This window comes from Aegilops tauschii, chromosome 2, assembly GCF_002575655.3.
Source record: "Aegilops tauschii subsp. strangulata cultivar AL8/78 chromosome 2, Aet v6.0, whole genome shotgun sequence".
In the NCBI taxonomy this organism is placed as follows: Eukaryota; Viridiplantae; Streptophyta; class Magnoliopsida; order Poales; family Poaceae; genus Aegilops; species Aegilops tauschii.
The window spans coordinates 199,374,187-199,399,745 of record NC_053036.3 but is presented as its reverse complement, the minus strand read 5'-3'; the positions used below and the strand labels follow the sequence as shown (position 1 = coordinate 199,399,745).

The following is a 25,559-nucleotide window of genomic DNA, read 5'->3' as shown; positions in this document are numbered from 1 at the left end:
TAAGGGGAGGGGGCGGGGAGGTAGATATTTCCGTGGAAGCCGAAAATTTGGAATCGCTTCAGCCAAAAAACTGGCGCGCAAAGTGTCATCCTAGTATCAGACACGGTCCCTTATTCAGAACTGTGTACGATATGTGGACATCACAAACGATTCAGATAGCTTAACCCGTGTGTGATGAGTTTGAACGTCAAAATTTTTGGTTCGAGTTTCTATGGTTAAAGTGGTCATCCACGTCATTGCATAATTTGGGTACACAAAGGAGACTACAGGACACCCACACTTCTTAATCGAGCAAGTTCAGCAATTAAACAGAGCTAGCCGACCTAAACATTACTCTTACAAATTAAAGACAGACGCTCTTAATTAAACAAAACATAGAGTACTACTACGTCTGGTGCTCGTCGATCTCCGCCGCCGCCTCCATGTCCAGCTCACGCCCGACGGTCTCCTGGGGAAGGGGCTCCATGGCATCCATCGCACCATACTTGGCAAGCATCTTGCCATCCGCGTCCGCCATCTCTTTGGAAAAGGCCGCCACGAGCTGGGCGTGGGCGGACGCGATCTGGGCTTGGACGGGCTCCGTAGTCGCAAGGTATGCGGCGGAGGAACGGACGGCTGCTCGAACGCTCTCGGTGATTGCTAGCTCTTTGGCCATGGGTTGCCGACCGTTGTCGGAGAAGCTTCGTTCGATTTGTGAGGTGAACGCTAGGAGCTGGGCATGGGCGGCCTCGACATGGTCGTGGGCGGCCTCCATCAGGGCTAAGGCCGCCGCTGCGCAACGGACAGCTGTTGTGCCGCTCTCGCCAGTTGCTATCCCCGAGGCAGATGTTGCTGCCGCCACCTGAGAAGCAACAGCGGCCGTTTGGGCTGCCTTTGCCGCCCGGTCGCAAATTGCTGCCGCACTCAGGCACCTTGTTAGCACGTGCATGGTGGCTGCGGCCGCGCTCTCACCAGAGTGGGCCACCGAAGATGCCCTCACGACGCGGGTCCACGTGCCCATCTTTCACCGGCAACGATTGAACAGTGAACTAGTGTGTTTGAGAGCGAGCTAGTGTGTTTGAGACACCGGCTGTGGACTGTAGCTGATGCACCTTCTCGCGTAAGCCACAGGCGTACTATACACCGACGGTGCTCCAAGATATTTTGTACTACATCTCACACGGTTGCTGATAATAAACTGTGTGCGATCTACTTGATTTTTCATATTGATTTGAATTACATAATGGGGTCACAACGGTAATGGACGGTGTTTGAATTGCTAGACCTTTTATCTGGAGTGAACATGCACCTATATGTGTGTCGTAAAAGATTGGAATTATTCAGGGTTCGTTTGAACATTTTATACATTAAATTGGTTTTCTAGCCATTTCAGGTGAACAATTCAAATTTGAACTACACGCACATGCTCTAGTGCATATAAATTGGTTTAAAAAATCAAATCTGTGTCCTTGGGTGCATGCTTAGGTCCCATGCAAGAAATGGGAATGAATTTCAAACACCGGGGCACCGTTGATTGCCGGCAAAACATTGAGATGCCTGGTTTTTAAATTCTAGTAAATCAAAAAATCGTCTGAAATTCATGAAACTTGGCATGATATCATGGAGCAGCATCAACATGTCGTGGTACAAGTTTTGTCCCATTTGGGGCGGGTTTGGGTATATGCTTCTCACAAACCGGAGCTTCTCACAACAAACATGATGGTTTTCGGTAGGGAACATCCCACCTTTGGGAACGAAACGATATCCATTGCCTCTTATTGCTTTCAATTTTTTTTCTCATGTCAACATAGAACAATAGGAGTGTTGTGTGATTTTTTGTGTTTTTTCAGGGTTTGTTTGAACATTTTATGCATTAAATTGGTTTTCTAGCCATTTCAGGTGAACAATTCAAATTTGAACTACATGCACATGCTCCAGTGCATATAAATTGGTTGAAAAATCAAATATGTGTCCTTGGGTGCATGCTTAGGTCCCATGCAAGAAATGGGAATGAATTTCAAACACCGGGGCATCGTTGATTGCCGGCAAAACATTGAGATGCCTGCTTTTTAAATTCTAGTAAATCCAAAACTCGTTTGAAATTCATGAAACTTGGCATGCTATCATGGAGCGGCATCAACATGCCGTGGTACAAATTTTGTCCCGTTTGGGGCAGGTTTGGGTATCTGCTTCTCACAAACTGGAGCTTCTCACAACAAGCATGATGGTTTTCAGTAGGGAACGTCCCACCTTTGTGGACGAAACGATATCCATTGCCTCTTATTGCTTTCAAATTTTTTTCTCGTGTCAACATAGAACAACAGGAGTGTTGTGTGATTTTTTGTGATCTTTCAGGGTTCGTTTGAACATTTTTATGCATTAAATTGGTTTTCTAGCCATTTCAGGTGAACAATTCAAATTTGAACTACATGCACAAGCTCCAGTGCATATAAATTGGTTGAAAAATCAAATCAGTGTCCTTGGGTGCATGCTTAGGTCCCATGCAAGAAATGGGAATGAATTTCAAACACCGCATCGTTGATTGCCGGCAAAACATTGAGATGCCTGGTTTTTAAATTCTAGTAAATCCAAAACTCGTCTGAAATTCATGAAACTTGGCATGCTATCATGGAGCGGCATCAACATGCCGTGGTACAAATTTTGTCCCATTTGGGGCAGGTTTGGTTTTCAATGCATTTTATGTGCATAATTCAAATTTGAACTACATGCACATGCTCCAGTGCATATAAATTGGTTGAAAAATCAAATCTGTGTCCTTTGGTGCATGCTCAGGTCCCATGCAAGAAATTGGAATGAATTTCAAACACCGGGGCACCGTTGATTGTCGGTAAAACATTGAGATGTCTGGTTTTTAAATTCTAGTAAATCCAAAACTCGTTTGAAATTCATGAAACTTGGCATGCTATCATGGAGCGACATCAACATGCCGTAGTACAAATTTTGTCCCATTTGGGGCAGGTTTGGGTATATGCTTCTCACAAACCGGAGCTTCTCACAACAAGCATGATGGTTTTCGGTAGGGAACGTCCCACCTTTGGGGCCGAAACGATAACCATTGCCTCTTATTGCTTTCAAATTTTTTTCTCATGTCAACATAGAACAACAGGAGTGTTGTGTGATTTTTTGTGATTTTTCGGGGTTCGTTTGGACATTTTTATGCATTCACTGAGTTTTCAATGCATTTTATGTGCATAATTCAAATTTGAACTACAGGCACATGCTCCAGTGCATATAAATTGGTTGAAAAATCAAATATGTGTCCTTGGGTGCATGCTTAGGTCCCATGCAAGAAATGGGAATGAATTTCAAACACCGCACCGTTGATTGCCGGCAAAACATTGAGATGCCTGGTTTTTAAATTCTAGTAAATCCAAAACTCGTCTGAAATTCATGAAACTTGGCATGCTATCATGGAGCGGCATCAACATGCCGTGGTACAAATTTTGTCCCATTTGGGGCAGGTTTGGTTTTCAATGCATTTTATGTGCATAATTCAAATTTGAACACATGCTCCAGTGCATATAAATTGGTTGAAAAATCAAATATGTGTCCTTTGGTGCATGCTCAGGTCCCATGCAAGAAATTGGAATGAATTTCAAACACCGGGGCACCGTTGATTGCCGGTAAAACATTCAGATGTCTGGTTTTTAAATTCTAGTAAATCCAAAACTCGTTTGAAATTCATGAAACTTGGCATGCTATCATGGAGCGGCATCAACATGTCATAGTACAAATTTTGTCCCATTTGGGGCAGGTTTGGGTATATGCTTCTCACAAACCGGAGCTTCTCACAACAAGAATGATGGTTTTCGGTAGGGAACGTCCCACCTTTGGGGCCGAAACGATAACCATTGCCTCTTATTGCTTTCAAATTTTTTTCTCGTGTCAACATAGAACAACAGAAGTGTTGTGTGATTTTTTGTGATTTTTCGGGGTTCATTTGGACATTTTTATGCATTCACTGTGTTTTTAATGCATTTTATGTGCATAATTCAAATTTGAACTACAGGCACATGCTCCAGTGCATATAAATTGGTTGAAAAATCAAATATGTGTCCTTGGGTGCATGCTCAGGTCCCATGCAAGAAATGGGAATGAATTTCAAACACCGGGGCACCGTTGATTGCCGGCAAAACATTGAGATGCCTGGTTTTTAAATTCTAGTAAATCCAAAACTCATCTGAAATTCATGAAACTTGGCATGCTATCATGGAGCGGCATCAACATGCCGTGGTACAAATTTTGTCCCGTTTGGGGCATGTTTGGGTATATGCTTCTCACAAACCGGAGCTTCTCACAACAAGCATGATGGTTTTCGGTAGGGAACGTCCCACCTTTGGGGACGAAACGATATCCATTGCCTCTTATTGCTTTCAAATTTTTTTCTCGTGTCAACATAGAACAACAGGAGTGTTGTGTGATTTTTTGTGATTTTTCGGGGTTCGTTTGGACATTTTTATGCATTCATTGAGTTTTCAATGCATTTTATGTGCATAATTCAAATTTGAACTACAGGCACATGCTCCAGTGCATATAAATTGGTTGAAAAATCAAATCTGTGTCCTTGGGCGCATGCTTAGGTCCCATGCAAGAAATGGGAATGAATTTCAAACAGCGGGGCACCGTTGATTGTCGGCAAAACATTGAGATGCCTGGTTTTTAAATTCTAGTAAATCCAAAACTCGTCTGAAATTCATGAAACTTGGCATGCTATCATGGAGCGGCATCAACATGCCGTGGTACAAATTTTGTCCCGTTTGGGGCATGTTTGGGTATATGCTTCTCACAAACCGGAGCTTCTCACAACAAGCATGATGGTTTTCGGTAGGGAACGTCCCACCTTTGGGGACGAAACGATATCCATTGCCTCTTATTGCTTTCAAATTTTTTTCTCGTGTCAACATAGAACAACAGGAGTGTTGTGTGATTTTTTGTGATTTTTCGGGGTTCGTTTGGACATTTTTATGCATTCATTGAGTTTTCAATGCATTTTATGTGCATAATTCAAATTTGAACTACAGGCACATGCTCCAGTGCATATAAATTGGTTGAAAAATCAAATCTGTGTCCTTGGGCGCATGCTTAGGTCCCATGCAAGAAATGGGAATGAATTTCAAACAGCGGGGCACCGTTGATTGTCGGCAAAACATTGAGATGCCTGGTTTTTAAATTCTAGTAAATCCAAAACTTGTATGAAATTCATGAAACTTGGCATGCTATCATGGAGCGGCATCAACATGCCGTGGTACAAATTTTGTCCCATTTGGGGTAGGTTTGGGTATATGCTTCTCACAAACCGGAGCTTCACACAACAAGCATGATGGTTTTCGGTAGGGAACGTCCCACCTTTGTGGATGAAACGATAGCCATTGCCTCTTATTGCTTTCAAAAAAATTCTCGTGTCAACATAGAACAACAGGAGTGTTGTGTGATTTTTTGTGATTTTCGGGGTTCGTTTGGACATTTTTATGCATTAACTGAGTTTTCAATGCATTTATGTGCATAATTCAAATTTGAACTACATGCACATGCTCCAGTGCATATAAATTGGTTGAAAAATCAAATATGTGTCCATGGGTGCATGCTTAGGTCCCATGCAAGAAATGGGAATGAATTTCAAACACCAGGGCACCGTTGATTGCCGGCAAAACATCGAGATGCCTGGTTTTTAAATTCTAGTAAATCCAAAATTCTGTTAACCATTCACGTGACACCACATGTCTTGGTTTTAATGGCTGTAGGAGGTGCCGTGTGGACAGCTGCTTGACCTTGACTGAACGGGAGGCGTGCGGGCGTCGTCCGGTGCGCAGGCTGACCGAGAGGTGTGCAAGGTGTCCTTGAGTGCGCAGGCTCACCGGGAAGCATGCGAGTTGTATGCTGCGCAGGCTCACTAGGAAGCGAGCCCTTTGACTTCCATGGCCGCCCGCCTTGCTCGCATCCTCTCCATTAATGGCGCCCAAGCCGCAGTTTAATTCACTTTTTAAATATAAAACACTCATCGCAAACGTTTTAGTTAGAACACCCGTATGCAAACCGACAGCTTCCCCAGGAAGCCAAGAGAAAATGTGCCGAGCAGGATTTCTGCAGCTCTTGATCGCAAACGTTTTAGATAGAACACATGTATGCAAAGTGAGAGCAGTGCAGGATTTGTGCATCCCCTCAATGCAAACGGTTGTTTTGGATGACCCGTGTGGAACCACGTACAAACAATTTGGTAAGATTTGTCAATCCTTGTAACACTGTGATTTGTCAAAATATGAAGCTGAAAATCACTAGCAGTAACTAATTTTTGCAACTAAAATTCAATAATTAAGCATAGATTTCATTCATAGATTAAGCCGTCGTTCTTAATTTATACAAACAGTTCGACTCGACAGCTGAACCGACCAAACTTTTCCCCAATTGTTGTCAACCACGTACTGAAATAGCTAGTTCAACTATATATACTAGCTAATTTTAAGTACGTTGTACAGTTCCACCACATCTATAATCAGATTAACTGAACAAAATATCCCCTAAATACTACAACTACTGCGGAGGGGCTTTGTACTACTTCCGGCTGCCTCTCCTCTGCCGAGCGTGCTCAGTAAGAGGCGGAGCAGGAGGAGCCTACCGACGAGCTGGGCAACCGCAATGCGGTGCCTGCTGCTAATGCAGCTTCAGCGACGCTCGCCTCGAACGCCCTCAGCCGCTCCACACGACCCCTCTCGAAGCGGTGGTTCTCCTCGTAGATCTCTTGATCCCTCGCCTCTGAGACGGCGTGTGCCGCTGCCACTGTGGCGGTAAGGCTCTTTGCGTGCTCGACGAGGCGCTCCTCCTCCTCTCGCAAGAACTCGGTGTAGCACGCAAGGTCATTGTCGCACGTGCGGGCATCCACCTCCACCTCCCGCCTTTGGGTGGCGGTGGCGGAGCGGGTGATGACCCCGGCGGTCGACGGTGGGCTGGCGGCCAAGGCGGCCGATGACGGGGTGGCGGCCACGACCACCGCCTCCCGCCTTCGAGCCACAGTGGCGGAGCGGGTGATGGCCACAGTGGCCGGCAGTGGGGTGGCGGCCACGACGGCCATCTCCCGCCTTCGGGCAGCGGCGACAGAGCAGGTGATGGCCCTGGCTTTCGACGGTGGTGTGGCGGCAACGACGGCCGGCAATAGCTGCTGACGGGCACCGGCGGCGGAGCGTGTGGTGGGTGCTCCGCGCACACCCAACAGGGACGCCACGCGCACTACACTACGCCAGGGACTGCGCCGCCGCCGCGGTGTAGCCTCCCAGCTGGAGTTGTCCTCTGATGACGGCGGAGTGGCCGAGCGACGACGATGGACCGGTGCCATTGGCGAATGTGGGAGAAGCAGACGAGATAAGCTACAGGGATGGAGGGGAAATGCGACGCAGGACTCGCCGGCCGTGAGGGTTTTATAGCAGGCCGGTAAGCATTGGGATTTTAGGGGATTTCACCGAGTCGGGCGGGAAGCTTGCGCGGGAACCTGCGAGGTTACGCGGGAACGGGCTCACCGACGATTCATTGGGGCCACCGTTTGGCAAAAAAGAATGCCCCCGTGCGCTGCGCAAGCTTGCGATGTAAGCCGTCTGCGGCAGCGGGGTGACAAGACATGCGAGAGGAGGACAAAAGGCCATGTACACATACGGTCAATAAAAAAACGTTTGCGATTTAATTACCTACTATACCACCGTCCTGGTTTCTAAGTATGATTTAACTAATAAAATACGAATGCATGTCGCCAAAGATTATATAGTTGGATTTGTATTTGAACATAGTTTCCAATTATATAATTTTTAAAACATGCATTAACATTTTGTTGGTTAAATTTGAGGGCAAAGTATGGCACGGAATATAAAGGAGACTATAGACTAGACGGAGGTGGTACCACACGGCCGCTCTCTATGCAGCGAGGCAACTGTCGGCCGGCTTGTAGGCGACCATTTGCTGCGTGTTCAACTGCTCCATGCATGTGGTTGCTTGCAGTTCAGGCGGCCGCGGCGCTCTGCTCGCGTCCCACCGCGCGCGCTCTACTCTCGCGTCCCTCCGGGTGCTCTTCCCTCGTCCCTCCACGCGCGCTGCCAGTGTTTTGGGCTGGCGCACGATCACGCACGTTCGTGTGCAAGCGGTTGCGCCGGGCACGGCGCGACGATGTAGTTACCCGCTGCAAAAACTGCCATGCGGACGCGCCGAGAATCCACGCCGCCCGGCCCCCTTTTATTCCTACGGCCATTTACCTTCATCTCTCGTCTCACACGTCACAATAAGCACACCCACGAGGACACATACACAGAGGACATCCAGCGGTTCCAATGGCGCTCCCCGTGGCTCCAATGGCGCTCCCAGCAGCCGACGACGACAACAACGGGCAGTTCACCACGCATCACGTAGTGGACACCCATGTGAGGGGGAAGGCCCTCTCGGTGGTGTACATGAATGATCCGGTCTCGGTGGAGAGCTCCATCCAAACTATGGAGCAGTTCCTTGCCGAGGACAAGTACCGAGTGGTCGGCTTCGACCTCGAGTACACCATCGATCGTACCGGGCACGATCAGAAGGTTGCCGTCGCCCAGTTGTGCGTGCGACATGACGTCCTCGTCTACCACTTCGACCTTGCCACAAGGCCTTGCGAGCGTTTCTCCAGGTTTATCAAGAGCTCCGAGTACAGTTTCGCTACGGTGAACACCACCAACGATCTAAAAGCGCTCAAGGTTTCGGACTTGAAATGCCCGAATCTTGTCAACTTCCAGCACCACTACAAGGTCTGGGGCACCGACAAAAGCAAACTGAACTCCCTGGTTGACCTCGCCTCGGCCATCATCGACCCCTACTATGCAAAGATGAAGCAAGAGAGCAATAAGGACAAGAACGCCTGGCACAGTGTGTGGCATAAGAGACTGGATGAACAACATGTCAAGTACGCGACCATGGACGCGTACACAAGCTACGAGATGTACAGGCGGATCGTTGACATGAGTAACTGTCTTCTTCCTGACACAGACGAGGGATCAAGCCACATAGCAGTGGCGGGAGCATCACAAGAAGTAGATGACTAGACGATCATTTCTCCTACTTTAGAATGCATGCAATTGTTTATTGAGGTGTGTGCGAATGATCTGTATAGTCACTTATGTAATTGGATGTTTATTTCAGTTATATATATACATGTTATTCTACTATAGACAGAGCAATTCACACAGCTTATTAGCAGCAATCGTATGTGTTATTATTGGTCTTCGCACACATTTCAGATTACAGACCTGTTTGCCGCGTATCACATACATCTTGTTCAGTTGAACCATTTCCATTGTGTTGCCTAATCACACACAGTTCATCCCAGTGAACCGTATGTTGTATATCGCACACGCCTTCATCTGGCTGCCCGTTTCTTTTGTGCGTCTTCATCACAAACAGTTCATTGAGCTGAACCGTATGCCCTGCATCGCACACGCAACTAAATTCTGAACCGTGTTTGATGCATCTGTCATCGCAAACGTTTTGCACCTTTTTTGATGGTTTTTTACACCACCATTTGCGATTATGGCATCGCACACAGTTTTGTCGAAGGGTCTCTGATTGTAGTGTCGCGCTTGGACCATCCTGCAGTAGTGAAGGTAAACCCAAGCATAGCATTAAGTAGCAATTTGCCTTTACTCCCATACGCAACAACCCCCTTACTTAGGTTTAAGCTTCTGTCACTCTCACAACCCACTATAAGCGAATCATGAACGTATTGCAACATCCTACATCGAGAATTCCCACACGTGTGCGCGGCACAGAGGGCACCATAGGACAACACCATATTAACATACAATTCATATCAATCACACCATACCACAATTAACCCGTAGGACAAAAGGAATCTACTCAAACATCATAGGATGGCAACAGCTTGTGTATCCTTGTAAGGTCGCGGACCCGGATTTCTTACAAAACCCAGGATCTTCCTATTCGTAGTTCGGTGGACTGGTGGTGACACGGGCGGGCCCTCTACTTTATTTGCCGGATCCAGATAATAATATGTGGCATAAAGCACCAAGCTCAAGTAGAGATTACAACGGGAAAAGAGAGGTTACACCACTGCATTGTTGGTGTAGATCGTCGTCACGATGGTTTTCATGGCGGCGCTTCGGCGTCACCGGGAGAGAGGGGGAGAGATCCCCCTCCTTCTTATTCTTCCTTGCCCCCCCCCCTAGATGGGAGGGGGTTTCCCCTCTGGTCCTTGGCCACCATGGCTCCGGGAGGGCAGGGGGCCCTCCGAGATTGGATCTCGCTCTCTCTCTCTCTTTGTGTGTGTGTGTGTGTGTGTTTCTTCTGTTTCACGTTCCTGTTTTCTGGCCCTTCACTGTTTCTTATATTCCCGGAGATTCGTAACTTCGATTGACTAAAATTTTGAGGGGATTTTTATCCAGATATTAGCTTCCTTGCATCCGAAGGACACCCCAAACCGACCTTCGAGGTGAACACAAGCATGCCCGACCCGCCCTAGGGTAGGGGCTTGCCGTGTGAGCTTGTGAGGCCTGTGGCCACCTCTTGTGTTGATTCCTGCACCAAAAAATCCCATATATTTCATAAAAAATTACCGTAACTTTCTAGCATTTGGACTTCGTTTGATATTGATTCTCTGCAAAATACAAAAACATGCAAAAAAACAGGAACTGACACTCGGCACTAGATCAATATGTTTGTCCCAAAAATAATATAATTTTTGCCAAAAGTATATGAAAATTGTAAAATAATGACATGAAACAATCAAAAATTATAAATACAACGGAGACATATCAGTATCCCCAAGCTTAATTCCTGCTCGTTCTCGAGTAGGTAAATGATAAAACAAGATACTTTTTGATGTGGAATGCTACCTAACATAATCTTGATCAAATAGTCTAATCATACATGAATATTAGGATGCAAGTGATTCAAGTCTATCATTTGACATTAAGACATCAATAGTCAGGTACTTAACAAACAATCGTGCCCTTCAAAATAAACAACGCTATCCATACACAAGCATATAGCTTGGCATGCTTAGTCTTCATAGCGTAAAGTATAAATCATGAGCACCCCGGTGCCAAAACAAGCAATTGTATCATCTTTTTCTCGCTTCAGCTTTTTCAACTTCACTCAATACATGAGCGTGAGCCATGGACTTAGCACTTTGGATGGAAAATAGAGTGATGATTGGGGTTTGTAGGGGAATACAAAAATATAAGAAAGTCTCACATCAATGCGGCTGATCGTTAGGCAATGGAGCAACCTTACAATCGATGTTAATGTGAGAAGTAGGGATTGCCATGCAACGGATGCACTAGAGCTATAAGTGTATGAAAGCTCCCTATGAAACTATGTAGGTGTGCATCCAACTTGCTTGCTCATGAAGACCTCGAGCATTTGAGGAAGCTTCTCATCGGAATATACAAGCCAAGGTCTATAATGTAAAATCCCCCCTAGTAAATGAAAGTGACAACTCATGGAGACTCTCTATATGAATATGGTGCTAATTCCAAGCACAAGTGTGGTAAAAGGATAGTAGCATGCCCCTTCTCTCTTTTTCTCTCATTTTTGTTTTTCTCTTGTTTTCCCTTTTACGGGCTCTTTTGGCCTCTCTTTTTAGAACAGTCTCATGGACCTCATCCCCACTTTTTCGAGGACTCATTGGTCTCCACCATTGTTTTCCTCACTAGGGCAATGCTCTAATAATGATGACCATCACACTTTTATCTACTTACAACTCGATAAACTAAAAAAGATGACTACATGCATATGAATGCCCCTAGCGGTGTACCAGGATGTGCAAAGATGTAGCGTACATGTATAACAATGATCAACGGTGGCTGAGGCACAAATATCATGTCAGCTCTATATGATCATGCAAAGCAATATGACAATGAACACTCAAGTCATGTGAATAGTAACAATGGAAGTTGCATGGCAATATATCTCGGAATGGCTATGCAATTGCCATGATAGGTAGTATGGTGGATGTTTTGAGGAAGGATATAATGAGGCCTATGTGTGATAGAGCATATCATATCACAGGATTTGGATGCACCAGTGAAGTTTGCACCAAGTCTCAAGGTGAGAACAGGCAATGCACAGTACCGGAGAGGCTAGAAAAATAAGGATAGGTGGGAGTGCTTAAGTCCACAAACTCATATCGTCATAAAGAACTCATATACTTATTGTGAAAAAATTTCTAAGCCCTCGAAGCAAAGTACTACTCGCATGCCCCTAGGGGGGAGATTGGGAGGAGTTAACCATCGCGCCCCTCCCCCATCCGAGCAACACAAATGATTTCAATCAATTATAAATTATGCTCCAACTTCATCGCAAAACTAGAGGCTATGCGTGCATGCTTCGGGAATCACAAATTTTATCATTGATATGTTTACTAAAGCATGATTATCAACTAATGCACCCACATATTACCATCTTAACATTGCAAAACTATTGCAGGCAATCAAACATATCATATTCAGTGATCTACGAGTTTTATGTGGAATTTTATGACTAACCATGTGATTGACCAATTCCTGTTAACTCTCTAAATAGATATAAGTGAAGCACGAGAGCTTAACTCTTCATACAAAAGACTCAGCAAAGCTCTAACAAATATAAGTGATGCAAAAGAGCATTCTACAAATAACGGTGTTCCCAATGTAGAGAAACGAGCATCCAAACTTCAAAAGATATAAGTGAAGCACGTGAAGCATTCTATAAGGCTGTACTCAAAAGATATAAGTGAAGAGCAAAGAGAATTCTACAAATCAACTAAGGACTATCTCATACCAGCCTGGTTCATCAAAGAAAAGGTAAAAACAAACACAAAATATGCTCCAACAATTTAAGCATATCATGCATGTGAACAAAATAAAAACCGAGACATACTGATAATTGTCGAGGAAGAAAGATGGGATGCCTTCCGGGGCAACCCCAAGCTTAGATGCTTGAGTCTCCTTAAATATTTACTCGGGGTGCCCTGGGCACCCGCAAGCTTGAACTCTTACCTCTCCTTATCCGTCTCATATCAATGCCTCCTCGGTCTTTGGACACTTCATCCACACAAAACTTAATCGAACATTTATTAGAGGGGTTAGTACATATAACATCAAATCCCATCATGTCTTGCTGTAAAAATATCGCATAATTATATTCCAAACATTAACTACTGTATGCTAACACAAATATAATGCTCCCACATCAATGGGGCTTGGCAAAATTGCAAACACAAGCAAACAAAGAAACTATAACAGCAATCTGTGAAAACAGGACAGTTTGTAAAGATGCAGATGGTACATATACTTATATAACTCCAAAAATTATGAAAAATTAGGACGTAATAAACAATTGGTATAACAGTACTATGTAAAATGTAAAAAACTTCCATGATCCAGTAAAATATGAAAATTCAAACACATAATCTATCTCACTTTCACTTTTATTTTTGAAAAAGTTTTAGGTTCCCCTCTATATATACTTTTTAAAAAAATTAGAAGAAAAAATAGAATAAAACAACTCTCAAAAACTTTCCAGGCATCGATTTCTTTAAAACCATTAAGATAGGCATAAAGTGCTCAAGTAATTGATCCACCCGGATCCCAAGGTATATCAAAGCCAATTTTAATTAACAATGATTTATAATTTAGTGGTGAGCACAAAGAAACATATATAATAGAACAACAGAGTCTAACTCTCTTCCTATGCATCGGCATGTCATAGAAGAACAATTCATGCACACCAAGTAAAGGCTAATGCATAGTATAAATAGTTTCTTGCAATTTTATCATACTAGAGACATAGAGAGGTGGAGATGTAGTTCCTCTCTTATAATAGTTGCAAGTAGGAGTAGCAAGCACATGCATATTATATCCATCAAAATCATCATGTGTAACTGTAAGACGCAACCCATCAATATAATCCTTAATAAGTGCAAACTTTTCCGATATAGCGTAGTTGGGAGAATTCAAAAAGATAATAGGACTACCATGTGTGGGCGTGATAGCAACAATTTCATGTTTAACATAAGGAAATCTAATAAGTTCATCTCCATAAGCATCATTCATATCAACATCATGGCCACAAGCAAAGCAAGCATCAAGTTATCAAAAAGGGATATTTCAAACGAATCCAAGGGATCGTAGCATTCATCATTCGGTAAGCACAAAGGGAAAATAAACAATGTATGAGTTGAAGAGTTACTCTCGTCAGAAGGTGGGCACGGGTAGCTAGTCTGCTCTTCCTTCTTTTGTTCTTCGCTCTCCTCCTCATCTTTTTTATCTAATGAGCTCACAGTTTCAGCAATTTCTTCTTCCACAGATTCCTGCAAAATATTAGTCTCTTCTTGGACAATAGATACTTTCTCAATAAATTCATTAATATCGACATTGTATTTATAATTCTCATAGCAATATTTAAGTATAGCATCATTTTTAGATCTGTAAAGAGCATCATCACAATTTTCATACTTTTCAAACAAAGATTCAATTTCATAAGCACACTTAAAAGCAACAAATTCTTCTATTTGTTCCACATCATAATAATCATATACATTATTGGCATAAGAATCCAAGGTTTCATTATCACTAAATTCACATTGAAAGGGAAGGTGTGGAGCCTCCATCTTAGAGCAACAAGTATAATCATACATAGAGCACATATTCTAAGCATACCAACACAATATTTTAATTTGATCCCATAAGTGTTTCCTGTTTTGAGACAAGTGATAATCACTAAAGTATTCCTGGTGATCCAAACTATCTCCCATTATCAAGTTGAATGAGTATTTATCAGGATTACCAAAGTAGTATTTAATGTTTTCCACATAACCAACATCGAGAGTTTTAGGAGGTTCCCCATTCCACGAGTAACAGGTACAACTTATTTTTTTTTGGTGTTTCATGTTCCATATCCATAACTAAAGATATAAAAAAACTTATAACAAAAAATAAATCTACTTAGAGATAAAGCCAACACGGCGCACACGAGAATATTCACCCCACGCTATTGCTCCCTGGCAGTGGCGCCAGAAAAAGGCCTTGAAAACCCACAAGTATAGGGGATCGTTTGTAGCCTTTTATGATAAGTAAGAGTGTCGAACCCAACAAGGACCCGAAGGTAGAATTTATATTCTCTTCAAGTTCCATCGACCACCGATACAACTCTATGCACACTTAACGTTCACTTTACCTAGAACAAGAAAACAAATACTTTGCGGGAATAAAAATAGAAGTACTTTGTGAGATAATAAATAGTTTGTTGTTTAGTAGAAAACATTTTGGAGAGCGACGAGGAAGATTTTCCCTAGGTAATTGAATATAACATGATAGATACTTATCATATGCAATGAGGGAGAGGCATACACTAACATACTTTCTATACTTGGATCACATGTTCTTATGATTGTAACTCTAGCAAGCATCTGCAACTAATAAAGATCATTAAGGTAAACCCAAGCACATGATTAAGTAACAAGTCCCCTTTACTCCCATACGTAACAACCTCCTTACTCGGGTTTAAGCTTCTGTCACTCTCGCAACCCACTATAAGAGAATCATGAACGTATTGCAACGCCCTACAATGGGAATTCCCAGATGTGTGCGCGATACGGTGGGCACCATAGCACAACAGCATATTAACTTACAACTCATATGGATCACACCATACCACCATTGACCCGTAGGACAAAAGGAATCTACTCAAACATCATGGAATGGCAACACATCATTGGATAATAATATGTGGCATAAAGCACAATGTTCATGTAGAGATTTCAACGGGAAAAGATAGGTTACACCGCTGCATAGAGGGGGAGAAACTTGGTGATGACGGCGGAAAAGTTGTTGGTGTAGATCGTCATCATGATGGTTCCCCCGGCGGCGCTCCGGCATCACCGGGAGAGAGGGGAGAGAGCCCCCCTCCTTCTTTTACCTTGGCCTCCCCCATAGATGGGAGGAGGGTTTCCCCTCCGGTCCTTGGCCGCCATGGCTCCCGGAGGGCAGGAGCCCCTCCGAGATTGGATCTCTGTGTGTGTGTGTGTGTGTGTGTGTGTGTGTGTGTGTGTGTGTGTGTGTGTTTCTCTTCTATTTCGTGTTCCTGTTTTCTATCCCTTCACCGTTTCTTATATTCCCGGTGATCCATAACTCCAATTGGCTAGAATTTTGAGGGGAATTTTATTCGGATATTAGCTTCCTTGCGGCCGAAGGACACCCCCAACCAACCTTTCAGGTGGCCACAAGCATGCCTAGTGCGCCCCAGGGTAGGGGCACACCGTGTGAGCTTGTGGGGCCTATGGGCCACCCCTTTTGTTGATTTCTTGCGCCGTAAATCCCATATATTTCATAAAAAATCACCGTAAATTTTATCATGTTTGGACTTTGTTTGATATGGATTTGCTGCGAAATACCAAAAATATGCACAAAAAAACAGGAACTGGTACTGGGCACTAGGTCAATATGTTAGTCCCAATAATAATATAAATTGTTTTCAAAAGTATATGAAAGTTGTAAAATAATGGCATGAAATAATAAAAATTTATAGATACGATAGAGACGTATCAACGGCAACCACCCCGCCGGTGGCGGGCCGGCCTGCGATGATTCTAGGCCGTGCAAAGGGGGAGTAAAGCTCAGACGGCCTTGTAACCAACCCCACCAGGTGAATCGGTGCTGGAAGAGGGCGCAAGAAACCCACGTAGATCTCGCTTAAAGGAGACCGGAGCATCGAAGCAAAGGATCCACATGGAGCGATATATGTCATGTCTATGAAATAAAAGAGCCCGATGGAGATCTCAAGACACTTCATCTACGACCTCCGCCACACTCAGGTGCTACTGACGGGGCCATGGCCTGGGGTGGATAACCAAGACGGATCAAGTATAGAGATGGGCTTACGCCCATGGCCAAGCAGGCGAATTGGACCTTGATGTGACCTATTCCCCAAGACAAGGAAGGCGGTGGCCTAGATCACATCTACTTCTGTATAAACCCTATACCTCTTCATCTATATAAGGGAGGTCAGGGAACCCCCTAGGGCATCTAATCTCACATAGACAAACTCTTGGTAGCAATCTCAAACATCATTGTAATCCCTTGCACGAGGTATCCCACCACTATGAATAACAAGAAGGAGCAGGATGTAGGGTATTGCTCTATGGGGGGCCGAACCTGGGTAGCTTGTGCGTGTGGGCTCCGTCCCGATACTTCCAACCTCATCATGAACCCTACCAAGGGATCTGATGGTATTTTGCACCGTCAGTCGCACCATGCACGCTGCTCGCGAACACCCATGTGGGAGCAACAAAACCTGACCGGCTGGCTCCACGCGTGTGCCAGCTCACACGGGTGCGAGCATGCCCCCACGCGTGAGTCGGTGCAGTTCCCGCCCGTCGTCACCGGACCAACTTGATGCAGGGTGAGGACGCCAACAGGCGGATCCAGGTGGCCCCTCGCGCACGACAGGGCCATCACGGGCGCGTCCAAGACCGCTGCATGAAGGTGGCCCCGCACGTGTCCGTGCTACTCACGATGGAGTTGTTGGATTTATACGAAGAGGAAGGATGATGTAGCATAACAGCAAAAAGTACTCCGTTCGTTTCTATTTACTCTGCATATTAGAGTTGACTGAAGTCAAACTTCGTAATGTTTGACCAAGTTTATAGAAAACAATATGAACATTTACCATAACAAATCTATATGATGTGAAAGTACATCCAATAATAAATCTAATGGTATTGATTTGTTATTGTATATGTTAATATTTTTTATAAACTTTGTCGAAGTTTACAAAGCTTGACTTTGACCAAAGCTAATACACGGACTAAATAAAAATGGAGGGAGTATTTCCCTCAGTTAAAAACCAAGGTTTATCGAACCAGTAGGAGTCATGAAGCTAACATTTTGGCAGTACTTGCACACAAACAAATAATTTGCTTCCACCCAACAAAGACAAGGAGGTTGTCAGTCTCCTTGTTCTTGCTAGCTACAAGATTAAAAGCAAATAGTGATAGGGCAAAGCGGCAAGAAAGCAAAAAGCAATTGTTGTAGGAGTTTTTGTATTGATGGAAAATAGAACCGGGGGTCATAGGTTCACTAGTGACATCTCTCTCGAAAGCATGCAGTGGTATGGTAGACAAATTACTGTTGGACAATTGACAAAATAGCGCAAATTATAACTATGATCATTGATGCATAATCTCACATATGCATTACGTTCGTGATAAGTAGACCATTAAACTTACTGACGTCTACTACTAGTACTCCACCCCAAGACCGCTCTCCAGCATGAATCTCAAAGTATTAAGTTTGTAAGTAACAGAGTAACGCAATAAGCAATATGACATAATGTAGACAAAAAAACCTAGCAATAAGATTGACCCCACCATTTATCCTTAGTGGCAACAACACAATAGGTGTCTTCATCCTTTTTATCACTAGACAAGATCACCGCAAGATTGAACCTACAACTATGCACCACTCCCTCTGAAGAACTACTCATCTATCTTGGCCAAAGAAGACTCATAGATCAGAAGGCATATATAGCTATAAAACTACGCAACAAAGAAACTTCAAGAGATTCAATTAAATTCAATGAACAATCTAATCATAAATTCATAATTCATTGGATCCCAACAAACACAACACAAGAATTACATCGGATGGATCTCCGAAGATTTTATTGTATTGAAGATCGAGAGAGAGAGAGAGAGAGAGAGAGAGAGATCCATCTAGCTACTACTGTGGACCCATAGGTACAGAAAGAACTACTCGCACATCATCATGGAGGTAGCAAGGTTGATGCAGATGGCCTCCCAAATGACCCCCTCTCTGGCAGAGTGCCAGAACAGGGCTCTAGATGGGATCACGTCGGAACATATGCTTTTGGCAAATGGAGCATTAGGGGACCCACAAACCTGCCTGGCGCACCCTACCCCCAGGGCGCGCCCCTTGGCTTGTGGCCCCCTAGTGGGTCTTTTGGTCTCTCCCCGAAACTTCTAGGGTCTCTTATGTTCTAGAAAAAAATGTCAAAAAGTTTCGTCGTGTTTGCCCCTTCGTATATATCGATCTTCTACAAAACAAAAAAGAAGCAAAAAATAGAAACTCGCACTGAGCACTAGATTAATATGTTGGTCCAGAAAACTAATATAAAATGATGGCCAAAGTATGTATGAATGATAATATAATAGCATTTAACAATCAGAAATTATAGATGTGTTTGAGACGTATCAGTCCGCGGTCCAGTCGGCATGGACCCCCGAGCGGGTCGCCTGGTGTGCGTCGTACGAGAAGATCAAACGACGCGGAGAGCCCTCGAAAGGCCTCCGCGAAACAGATGGCACAGAGACCCTCTTTGTCCTCGAATCCTCCCAGGAAGCGAGTACTTCAGCATCCTTTATAGGAGTAATTAGATGTAAGTTGTAGTACGATGCTTAGGTGCTTGCAGCTTCACCAATTATCCCTTCCATACCTAATGTATTGTTAGTGCGAGTACCTTTCATTATGTGACTTGCGTAGCACACCATGTACTCGCCTTGCTACAACAAACACTTACAGGTATGATGATGGACGTTGTTACACTACACCACGTAGCATGTATGTTTTTCACATGTACATTATGTGAAAGTGAAGTCTTGGGATCGATATTACGTGGATGCTAGCAAGGTATGCTAGATCTGCATTCGGTTATAGGACGCCACATTTAGTATCATTTCTATATAGCATACTCGCTATGATTGATGTCTTAGGCATCGACATGTTGTCCAATATGCATGTTTAAGTATTAGTTTTTTGGTTTTGTTGTTGTATCTTCGCAAAAAATGTTGTTGATTTAAGTGACTAGCACATACAGCTAAATCGACCCCTCATACATAAACGACACGACCGTGCGCATATGCGGACAATGGCCGGTCACACCTTAAATTTTCGTTCCTACATTCGGGTACCTCAATTAGCAAACTACACATGCATCATAAACTTCCGATACAGCCGGACGTCCAACTACTACATCAATACATGTTACCGGACTACCAAAATTTAGCAGGTTCTACATACATACTATGCTATGGACAAAGATCATCCACGCTTGCCCTTACCGGCACCCTTAGCGTCTTTGTCGTGAAATGCTTCCTCTTCCATGGCAGCACCTCCACCTCAGCCACATTGACAGCAAGGTGGGCCTCACGCTCCCACCTCCTCTGCTTGTTTTGGCAGGCACACCGGTCCCTGTAACCCTCATACTCCTATGGACCGAAGAAGGGGCAATTGGCGGACCTTGAGCTTCTAGCCTCGGCGGATCCGAGCACTAGTTGCGCCGACACAATGGATTCCCACCGGATCAAATCCGAGCTGGGTCGGGCGCACTCCTACCGGGAGCAACGGAGGGTGATAGCCTCCTACTCCCTGCATGGGACGACACTCGAATCGACGGATCGGGAGTGGTTGGAGTCGTATCCACAGCCCGCCATGCCGAAGAAGGCTGGAGATCGCCAGAAAAGAGCTTGGGAGCGAAACGGAGTTAAGTGGCTAGGGTTTCACTCGGGGAGCGGATGGTAAAAAATATGGGGTTGGGTTGGCCCAGCGTGGGCCTTTCGACATGGCGGACGAAACCCCTTAGCTTATATAGGCACTGGTGGTATCTAGGGTTACATATGGTCGGTTACAACTAGGAATAACCAGCCGACAGTTTAGAGTTCTCCTTGAAGTATACGCCAAGTCTTCGGCGGTGTCCGTCTTGATCACGCCAGGATTCATTGCTTCTGGAGTCCTTCCTTGTGGAGATCGGCGGGCCGTAAACTCGGCCCATGGACTGTGTGTGGGTCACGTAGGTTGGCACCCCTAGTCCAGGACACCATCAGCGGACGCGCCCGGGCCACCCCATATCCGCCCTAGATTTGGGCTAAATATGAGGGATGCCGGTATGAGGGATCCGTCTGGGTCGATTTTTTTATCGGCCAGTGACCGGGCCGTCCGCCAGGGTGGGTGTTGGGGACGGCCGGCTGCAGATGTTGTTAGAGAGCACGTAAATTGTGCATGTACCCTTTTCAACAAATAACGTCTTCACTGAGGAGTTCTCGATTAATCCTGTCATTTCTAAATATTTTTTTAGAGATTTCAATACGGACTACATACGGATGTATATAGACATATTTTAAAGTGTAGATTCACTTATTTTGCTTTGTATGTAGTCTCTATTGAAATCTTTTTGACTTATATTTAGAAACAGATAAAGTAGAAATTTCCAAGAATGTGAAACATGCAAATAAAACCGTGAGCACACACCGCTCATCTTTGGTCGATAAGTCGACAAGACAAGCATGTACATGCACGCAGAGTGCGGGCCTAATCAAAGGCAATATCAAAGGTTTTGAGGTGGAGGATGGCATGTGGGACAACGAGGCGTAGTTCGTTTATGACTCATTACATGGTGTCGGATAATTCCGACATGTAAATAATGTTGTAACCATGGATTTGGGGAGTCTTTCCTTTTCTTATTTAATGAATGATACGCATACTCGTGCGTATTTGAGAAAAAAATGTACACATGTGCATAACAAAATGACAGAGAGGAGAGGAGAGGAGAGGAGAAGGAAGAACTAGGCAGGCAATAAATGGGGGTGAGGTAATAATAATATAGGTTGCGGTCTTCAAAACACATAGGGCATTTGGTGTGACCCCATTATCGATATCTCCTCTCCTCTCCTTACCTCACCCTTCCCTTGCGTTCTTCAATTCAGTTCTGGCCAGAAGCTGCCCCCTTCTCCTCCTCACTTCTTCTATCCCACACTCCGTCTGGTGCACAAAGATCTTCAAGCGCTTCAAGATTCAGAAGGCTGGTAGGTATGCCGCAACATCCTCTTATCTCGTTGCTTCTATTTTGACTTTTACTGTCTACTTTTCTCAGGAAGATGGTTAAGGTGAGATGGGGGAAAGAGGTCTGAAATAAAAAGGGAATACGATTTATGTATGGAATCCGGTAAAATACCGATATTGTGTGATATCTCGAACGACTGTGTTGTTGGGGAGTGAGCCATTGTTTATCGATGATCTCACCCAAAGAGCCGAGGCACAAAGGAGGAAGCAAAGCATTCACACAGGATCATACAACAAAGAAGTGGACACTTTGATTTGCGAGAGTTGGATGGAGATAGGCCAAGATCCCAAGACCGGTGAAACAAAAGGGATCCGTCTTTTGGATGAGATTTCATACAACCTTTCATGAACGGAGGAAGTTTGCGCCCTGCAAGTTTGCAAGCAACCATGGCATCAAATCAATCCAAAAGAGATGAGGGTTCGTTCAACAAGAATGCAACAAGTATTGCGCTGCGCTTGAGAGCGTCGAAGCCCGTCCTGTGAGTGGCCTAGGCGTGGGTGACTTGGTATGACCTCTTCTATTTCGTTGCTAGCCATGTTCATGTTTGTTGCATCTTGTGTCCTTCGCTATTACATCTGTGGCCATCTCTTTGATTGTGTAGGCATTCCAATATTTGGAAGCCTTCAAGGCCTGGCATAAGAACAAGCCATTCACTCTCACCCATTGTTGGTCGCTCATCAAAGATTGTCACAAGTTCAAAGATCAATATGCCACTCTAAAGAAGAAAGAAGGGCCGGCGACCGTGGCTGGGAATGGAGACGTGCTCAAGAGGCCGAGGGCAAGACCAACTCGTTGCTTGACGAGAAGCGTGATGCGACATCTATTGCCTTGCAAGAAACTTTGCACGGCAGGACGACTCAAAAGGAAGTGAGGGGGGAGAGGAAGCGCGAAGGAAATGAAGATAAAGTTGGAGCTCCAAATGAAGAAGCTTGACATGGAGGAGGCCGCCAAGAGGAGGAAGCTCGCGATCGAGGCCACCAATGCCGACACCAAAGCAAAAGAGGCGGTGCTAGCAATCATGAGCGTGAACTTGACCAACACGTCCCCGAAGAGAAGAATTTGGTCAGCGAACCGGCAAAAGGAGATGTTCGACCAAGACATCCTGAACTAGGGAGGCCTCGGCCGTGGACTATGGCTGTTCTTTTTGAAGGTTGACAAGTGTGCATGCCGGTGACTTTATTGCCAGCGAGAAAATTTGTTCATTTTGAAGGCTGGCTAGTGTGTTGTCCATTGCCTTTGTTGCCGGCGTGAAAACTTGAGGGTTGACCATTTTGTAGGTTGGCATATGTTTGCCGGCCGCTGGCTTTGTTGGCGGCATGAACTATGCCCGTTGGCTTGAACTACGACCGTGATGGACAAAAATGCATTTGTAAAATTATTCAGGCGGCCGGACCAGATGTGTCTGCGCGTTGGGCGCATGACGAGCGCATCTAGACCCGATGGCACCCCATTCGTTTGGTGTTGTATATTGCTCTAAGAGCACGTAAATTGCGCTTGTACCCTTTTCAACAAATAACGTTTTCACCGAGGAGTTCTCAATTAGAAAGAGCAGTGTTTTACGGACGACAGATTCATGCACGATTCACAAACGACAAGTCATCTAGACCATTAGATTTCTTCTTTTTCTAATCTGCGTGGCTTCCAATCATGATGTGCACAAATCGTGCATCAACAAATCGTGTGTACAGCAGTTTCGATTAGAAATTTTCAAAAATACGCAACATGCAAATAAGGCCAACTCTAGCGCACGACCTCAAATGGACGTCCGTTTTACCCTGCTTTCGTCATTTTGGGGCGGTAATGAGGTCGCCCATGTCCGGATCGGGCCGTTGCCGTGTCGGTGCGCCCAACGCGTAGCCGCACCCCATATCATGTCTGGGGTGGACAAGATAAAAAAAAATCACAAAATTCAAAGAAATGCCCAAAAAATCAAATAAACACAAACATAATGATTAAAACATAATTAAACAGTCTTCACGGCCCATCGATGCCCGCATTCCATAGTGCTTACACCATAAAAATAATTAACATAAACTAAAACAAAAGAAAAGCGCCATCCGCGCGTTGCCGCCGTGCCCGTCGCTGTCTCACGCGCCGTCGTTGTCGTCCTCGTCGCCAGTGAGGTCGATATAGGGCGGCGGCGTCCAGAGGTGGGACGATGGTCCCTGGAAGGTGGGAGGCGCCTGCACCAGCTCCCCCCGTGGCGACGTCTCGCGCTCTGGTGACCACGGCGGCGTGGGGCACCAGTTCACGGCCCCCACGGCATCAGCCATGTCTGTGGCCGTGCACGACCACTCCACCGCTGGCCCACCAGATGCGGGTGGAACGTGGCGACGGGGCAGCTCCTCCAACACCTCCTCCTTGACCTCCTCCTTTACGTTCATCATCTCCATCTCTGGTACGGCCACGTTGCCGGCTGCAGAGAGGGCCAACATGGTGTCTAGGCCCTCCCATTGGCGCTCATCATGCGTGTTCATGGAGTCTTTCATGACACGTTGAATGAGCCGGGCCTCCTCCTCCTCTGTCATGCAAGGGGTGGTGGTGGCGACGGAGAGGGTGAAGGCGACGGTATCGGCGTGATGCCGCGCACCCGCGTACGCCCGCGCACCTGGGGAGGGCTCGGAGCACACGCTCGGCGCTCTGTACGTGGCCGCCACGGCCCCGATGAGCTACCAGCAAAGTAAGACGCGCGCCTGGTGTCGTGCTTGTCCCGAAATCAGGTGTCCCATAGAGCGGAGTCGGCAGCATACCTGGGGTCGTAGTACAAGTCGTCAGGTAGGAGGCCGCGGCGGCGTTTTATCTCCTCATGGCGGGCACGGCCGCTCATCGGGACCGGCGGGATCGGCACCCGATCTGTGGACAGCTGCCAGTTATTGAGCAGGTGGACGTCGCTCCAGGGGAGCGTCCTAGTCTCCCAATAACGCCGGCAAACATCCGCGTGGATGTAGTGCGGTCACGCTCACCGGTGGCCTGAGGGGCGATGGCGAATGCGGGCGGCGCGGGGGCCATCCGTGGGGGTGGTGCGGGCTCAGATCTGGCGGCGCGCGCGGCGGCTGGAGGACGAACCAGCCTCGTGGTCGTGCGCCCCCTTGCGGCCGGTGCTCCACCACACCATGGCTGCCGCCGGCCGGCGAGCTCGAGGAAGGGGAGGGGAGAAGTAGGGTTTGCGGTTGGGTTTTGATGAGGCAGCAGGACTGCAGTGGGAGCGTGAACTGTGACCGGTCCACGCCTTCCCATTTAAGAAGGACGGCGACCGCTCGCCTGGGCGGATGACGGGTGGGGCCGACCACGCGTGCGCAGTTAATTTGGGCAGTGGGAGGTAGGTGGCCGCCTGCCACGCGGCACCATGCGGACGAGAGGCGCGTCCGCTCGCTGTCCGCCTGGACCCAAACAGGGCGCATGTTTGCGCTCAAAATGAGTCGGATGAGACATAAAACAGACAAGATGGGTTCAAGCGGTCGCGCGCTGGGCCGTGGGTTTGTTCGTTTTGTCTCCAACGAACGGAGCCGGACTTTATGGGGTCGTGCGCTAGAGTTGGCTAAGAGCAACTCCAGCCGCGCCCCCAACTGGCCCTCCACAGGCGTTTTTGCCGCACTGGCGCCCAAAAATCGGCCCAGTCGCGCCCCAGGAGCCCGCTTTCGCCGGTTTGGGGCGAAACTGGCGCCGGCGGACCCAAGCCGAACCCGGTGCACTGGGGGGCA

The 25,559-nt window shown here is 46.0% G+C and overlaps 1 long non-coding RNA gene across 1 annotated transcript; it reads left to right on the top strand.

Moving 5' to 3' along the window:
- The first annotated feature begins 21,674 nt into the window (after positions 1-21,674).
- LOC120974514 (uncharacterized) lies at positions 21,675-23,791 on the top strand. The gene is made up of 3 exons (XR_005769894.3): positions 21,675-21,820; positions 21,889-22,363; positions 22,460-23,791. It is a non-coding gene; the product is annotated as an uncharacterized lncRNA (long non-coding RNA).
- The last annotated feature ends 1,768 nt before the right edge of the window (positions 23,792-25,559 follow it).